This window comes from Brachycentrus maculatus, unplaced genomic scaffold (genome assembly GCF_059751285.1).
Source record: "Brachycentrus maculatus isolate JH-2025_06_01 unplaced genomic scaffold, ASM5975128v1 h1tg001167l, whole genome shotgun sequence".
Lineage (NCBI taxonomy): Eukaryota > Metazoa > Arthropoda > Insecta > Trichoptera > Brachycentridae > Brachycentrus > Brachycentrus maculatus.
The window spans coordinates 13971-20831 of NW_028281856.1; the positions used below are offsets into that span (position 1 = coordinate 13971).

Here is a 6861-nt window from a genome sequence, read left to right on the forward strand (position 1 = left end):
CATACTTGATTGGGAAGTTGGCCAGACTCCTCCGCCTGTAAATTGAAAGTTTATTCTTATGAGGAGGGGAGGGATGTGAAAGAAGGGACGAATAAACAAAAGTAGATCCAGAGAAATACAGAAAAATACAAAAAGTGCATTTAAATTGAAATAGATCAATCACATTGAAATAACTATATATTAATAAAGGAATGCTATAGTGCTAGCGAACTTCGGGAAGAATAAGTTAAATTGTAAGCATAAAATAACGAGTGAAGACAATATATAATGTTAATGAATACATTTATCCCAATCTTCATCGTCGACGAATGCTCCCTGACTTGAATATATTATCGATTATAATACAATTATTAACTTAAATAATTACTAAAAAAATGTTCAGATTCATTTCGAAAGTATTTGATCAAACGAGAGATAGCTTTCCCGTTTCCCATATTAAAATACATCTTTTATGAGGCTGCCGTTGTTGAATAACCTAAATTTGAAGTTAAATTAGAAGTTAAACATCAGATATATGCATGAAGAGGTGCTATTGAGATAAAGTAGTACCCAGATGAAGCTATATATTTAAATATTGCTTGAATGCCATGACGGTGATGTAGGTGATCTATGAATAATTTCTATTTCCCACGCAGCCAGGATATATGTAATTGATATGTTTAAAATCAACAATGAAATATGACATTTTCATATAATTAAGATCAGAGCAAGTAGTGCATGGCCAACTGTCTAGCCGATATCCCTGAGCATCTCACATAAATAGCCTCGAATTCAGGCCGATTCATCTCCCGCATCGGTCGATATTAAGTGTGCGTCAACAACCCAGATATGGACTACAAACAACTATCATTTTCCCTTAATGCAAATCCTTCAACAATTCTCACCCAGAATTTCTGTCTGCCTTCGGTATGCACCAGTAATTAAATCAAAAAAGTCGTTCAATAGATTATTGCTCGATAGAATATACCGATCACACTCCACGACATAATATCGCCTATTGAGTAGTCGCAAAGATTGGATTATTCTGGCGCATTCTTCATAACTGTTGGCATAATTGTGGCTTTAATGATATTAGTCTGCTTATCGAGTGTTTCTAAGAGTGTTGGGTCGCATCGGATACTGTCAGTATTTTCGATTCAGAAATCAATGCAGATATTTAGATATGACACAAAGAAAAGCAATCCTTTGAATGTGCTAAACGGAGTGAGAGCACTGTCAATGCTGTGGGTCATCTTCGGCCATTATTATTCCTTTATCCTTGGATAAATGTCAAATATATAGGGATTTCTTCCTAAGCTACAAACTTGGTTTTATTTGTTCGTAGATTCTGCGTTATTCTCAGTTGACATATTCTTTTTTATTGCTGGTTTCTTAGTTGCATATGCAGTACTGAAGTAACGTATGAAATCTCCCTTGAAATATCCACTAGCAATTTTGAATAGATTTCTGAGATTGTTCCCTGCGTATTTCATGGCAATTATGATATACTATACAATTTATGAGCACCTTGGTTCAGGGCCATATTGGTCTGTTGGCTTAGAGGCTGTGTCATACTGTTCAGGAATGGGAATGTGGTAATCTCTATTTTACGTGGCCAATTTAGTGAATGAAGGCAAAAATATGTGCTTGGGATGGGGCTGGTATTTGCAAAATGACATGCAACTGTTCATCTACTGCATGCTGATACTCTTGACGTATGGGTACTCCAAGCAGAAAAATAGTTCCATTAATTTGGGTATATTCGCTATCGTAGTCAGTATTATAGTGTCCTGGGCATACACTATGGCAATAACTTATGAGAATCGCTACCATACTCCTATTAAACTTGTGGACTTTGTGTTTAGGGGTGAGTACATGAGCCGGATTTATGTCAAGCCATGGGCAAGGTGCCCACCCTATCTGTATGGGCTGTTGCTGGGCATTCTTTATACTTAGCATCTGTAAGAATAATGTAGTAAACTTAAAAATATAAACGGTACGAATTAGAATGCACGCATTTTGACAAAGTTGAAGACCGTATTTATGAACAAAGTATGGTTTCGAAGAGGCTTCGAGTTCACCGGCCTCTTTCTCAGCATTTTGATTTGTGCATTGCTACGCACCGGTCAAAACGAACATAATTGGTCTCAATTACAGCACTCGCTCTATCTGACCTACTCTAAATTTATGGTGGTGTTCTCATTATCTCTCATGCTGCTACCCTCATTGCTGAATATTCCTAATACTCTCGTCTCCTTTTTGTTAGACACAAAGTTCTTCAATTTCATGGCAAAGGCGTCGTTCTGCACCTATTTGTTGCATCTGATCGTAATTTACCAATCGCTGTATTCGATAAAAACATAATACTACATGGATATACTAGCCCACTTCTTCGGTTTTGTCTCAAATAGCGTTTTATGTGTTATAGTAGGGTTTGTGCTCTGTGTTACTGTGGAAATCCCATTTTCAAAGCTGCAAAAAGAATTCATGAATGCAATCATGCGAAAGATGAAGGCAAGAAGCATGGAGAAGAAGGATATTGAAACTCAAATATAGAATAAAGAAAGCCAGGCAATTCCTGATGGGAGTATAAAGATTTAAAATTATATGAAAAGCACAAACGAGTATGAAGGCAAATCATTAATGTCATCAGAACTGAAGGGAAGAGAACTGCAGTTTAGCAAACAATAGGAGCGGCACGATCAATGTGAGCATAGAGCCAGCGAAATGATCGAGGTATCACAATGATGAAAGCATATGAATGTGTTAAATAGTATTTTTACGTATTAAATGCCCATTTTGGCAGTTGAAACAATACCTTTTAAGTTGTTTTTCCGTAGTGATGAACCAGACTTCAAGAAATTAGTAATTTGTCCCAACCCAACCCCAACCCCAACCCCAACCCCAACCCCAACCCCAACCCCAACCCCATAATTATCCAAGTTATTGAAGAACTTTGCATTTTATTAAATCATACTCGCATAGAACATAGGGTCAATTAAATCAATATTTAAAATAAGTAGTTTAATGATCAATTTTTCTTGAAGCAACTCGCAATATTGGCAGTGGGGCGTCGAAAATGTCTGAGAGGGTTTCAACCGGGTTGCATAATCCTTTTTGGTAGATAAGCCTCCGATGCATGAATAACCTGATTATATGATGCACTGAGTCGCAACCGTCCCCATTGATCGTATTGCCATCATCACACTCTTGTTAATATCTTCTAGAATCCCCACAAACTTCGTCACAAGTGGTGACCGCTTGATCTTCGTAATCTGAATTATTTGTGTTGGCCACGAAGCCAGAAGCACATTTCTGACAATCGAGCTCTCCTGTACACTCTTGGCAGTAAGGTAAGCACTCTCTACAAAAGCTTCCTTAGAGTGAGTTAACCAAATAAGAACTGAGAGGGCATGGAGAGCAGATTCCGTCATTTAAAACCAGAGTGACACCAATCACATGCCAAGATACGAAACTGTGAATGACATTAGGCATGCTCAGATCCTCTGCGAAAGAACAATAATCGGAATTAAACTAACTTCATGAAATACATTGATTGGATTATTGGATTCGAATGCAACCATATTGCATCGCATTTATCAATAGCTCACGAAAAATGCCCCTTTAGACTTCCTGTGTCCTGATTATGCCATTCAAATATTATCAACAGAAATGCTCATAATAATATATCGATAGTTAATATTTAAAAAGGTTATCCTTTCCGATCACTACCTCCAACCTCTTTCCAATATCCTTCATCAATACAAAATAGTACAACCTTAGAACAAAAGAATGCAGCAGTAACTAAGCAATCACAAAATTTCAGAACTGTCCCTCCACAATGTACGCATCATAGACATCATAGGTCACCTACCTGCTCACTGTGCACACTGAAAGCACTGGCATATCCATCGAAGCAGAGGATAAGTACACTGGCTAGGTCTGGTAGTCTTACTTTGAACCCAAGCAGATAGAGCACATCACAAGCACGACCGGGAGCAGCAAGAAATATAATGTGTTTATTAAGATGCTTTTGACTGCAATCAATGGCACCAGCGAAACTGTCTCCATTGACTTAATGACTCATCGCGATATCTAGCTCCAGTCGATGCGTCGGAACAACATCACTCCAGGCAACAACCCGAATAGCACCATTAATCGGACAACCAACGCGGATGTGAGGCTCGTCAACAAGAGATATCTCATCGTATCATATATGGGCTAATTCGATAAAGTGCATTATCCATTGCCACTTTAATGGAGCCCACACCCGACAGAGGAGCACATGAAACAAACCATCCGTCGGCTCGTGACATAGTTAAAACTCTACAAAGAGACATATTAGGGGACAGATAGCATGTGCAATGGTAACCCCAATATGAACGAGTTAATCATGCTCAAGAATTAGAACGAGTTGCTCAAATCCCGGCTGAAGACACCAAATACGCACATGGCCATGACCATGCATGCATACACCTAAAAATAGAACAGCAATAGAGACAACCTAAAGGATTCGGCTGCCTCTGAGTCTACGATGCACATGAAACATAAATAACTCGAAAAATAATGCAGTGAAATCAAATAGAAATACACGCATTAGCTCAAATAGCTGAACATCAGCTACGAACTGCTCCTCAGCAAATACTCTGACAAACAAAAGTAGTGCTAAGAGCTGAAAGAACAATGTAGGAGGTTCCAAGAGAATCCAGACCAAACAGATAATGGTCATGCGAATGCGAGCAAGTAGTCTGAGCTGAATAGGCTGTACCAATAGAAATTCGAACTGCTTGAAAAGGATAACGAGGAACTCAAGGCAGAGATACAGTTTTGCAGAGAGAAATAAAAAAAGGCAAACATCAAACTACTGCATATGGAGAAATAGCTAGCACAAATGATCACCAACAAGAACACGCTGAATAGCAATCACAACACTAAACATACAGGGGGAAGGACAGGCGAGATTTTGCACGCCAACAAAAGTATCAGCATTAACAGGAAGACAAGCATCAACAGGAACACTGCAGCCAACCGAAACCAGAATAACTTATATAATGCCAACAGAAAAAATCACACTCCCTCGAAGAAATCCGTCGATAATGCCTCAGTGCACAGTCACAACAGCATCCGCAGCAATGAAAGTAACACTAAAGCAAATAGGTTCAATGCAAGCAAAATCACCCCTAAACGCAAAACATCGTCAGTCTACGATTCAGATACCTAATCCTCCCGCATGCGGCGACTTAATACAGGAAGAGCCTCGCCATATAGGCAATCCCAGCCAATGAAGAATAGCATGAATCCGCGTAGCAGGAGCAGGAGTCGAGAGGATGAGAGGAATAATACGAATAACAGCAAAGAGAAGAAGAACTTGTTCAACCATGCCAGCGATATGCACAAATAATAAAGACATAATATTGGTGGCTTTGATGGAGCTTTTCAGGGCAGAAAGGGCAGTAAGAAAAGCCTCGGTAAGAGCAAATAGTATATTGAAGATATCAATCAGCAAACAGGGCAATAACTGGAACCGTAATCAGAGCAATAGTATCAAATCAATGCTTCCAGAAATACACGCAATACACTCAATGCGCAGAGTACAAAGAATAATGGCAGAGTGCCACTAAAAACATAGTAGCAATTAATCACATATAATGATAATTCCGAACTCTCACACTCACAGTAGTAATAACTGGGTGAATAACTCCAATCAGACCTGCAATCAGATGATGATGATCTCTACTCCAATAAGAGGGTTGCCAATACCATCGCCAATCTCAGAAACAAGAGGAAGCAAGTCCTCGAAGCTGAAGATAGCCAGAAAAATGCAAACCCGAATAGCAAAGTAGTTCCCAGTAAAAATACCAATGCCACCGGCGTAAATAAGCAAAAGATGACCAGTTTGTAGGAGCGCATTAGTTCCATCGCGAATACTCTGCGTAGAAACAGATAGAATAATAATACAGCCAATTGATTTTATCAGAAACATATCTATGCATTCATTATCACTCAATGTATCAGCATTGAACTATATTGAACTATTGCACTATATTGCAAGCTTAATCCAACACCATATCAATTATACATAAATCTCAAGTATATTCCGAACTGTTTCACCAACTCAGCCTCTCCTTTCAAGTTTAATGTGATTTCATTCGAGTTGTCAGAGCCATCGATTGTTTCCTAGATTTATAATTTGGACATAGTGTTCAGGAGACTGTATCGAAGTATCTTCTTATCTGCTTCATTGTAAAATGGCAACTATGTTCGACTTAGTAGAGTTAATGTCTATTTGTATCCATGACTCGCATTCCTCTCTGAGCTGACTGCTTGCTGACTGTTGATAACATTGAATGTTGTTGGGAATCCATTGTTCTTGCTATTGTAGCTATGGCTGGGGCTGTGGGGGAGACTTGTATTTGGTAGATTCGGCTTTTGTTTGATGAGAAACTTGCTGATATCTGTGGCAATAGGCACTGTGATTTCACGAATGGTCTGCGATTCCCTCAGACTATAAATAATATGGAGGGGGATAAAATAGAACTCGGGGGAGAACTCTGATAGATAAACCAGTTGATGGATTACTTATTTGGGTCTCAAGTCCGTCATGAATACTTTTCTGGGCTTCACACTGAGGATAGTTTTCTTATACTTCTCCTCCTATTCCTCATTGTTTATATGGTTTTTCTCATGCGAGAGCAGCACTGTATTCTCGATGCCATTTCCGCTTCTTTTATAAGTCATCGGCTCCATTTTGAACGAGCTGAGGACCGAGTTGCTGATGTTGACTGCAGATATCGTAATTCTGAGCATCTTCCGGATTGCGCTGCTTTAAAAACTATAATCGATGCTGATCTCAAGGTGAGAACTGCGATGCGTAAGTATGCT

At 39.1% G+C, this 6861-nt stretch overlaps 1 pseudogene; it reads left to right on the forward strand.

Moving 5' to 3' along the window:
• Positions 1 to 1401: 1401 nt before the first annotated feature.
• LOC148299407 (uncharacterized) lies at positions 1402 to 4204 on the forward strand (annotated as a pseudogene).
• The last annotated feature ends 2657 nt before the right edge of the window (positions 4205 to 6861 follow it).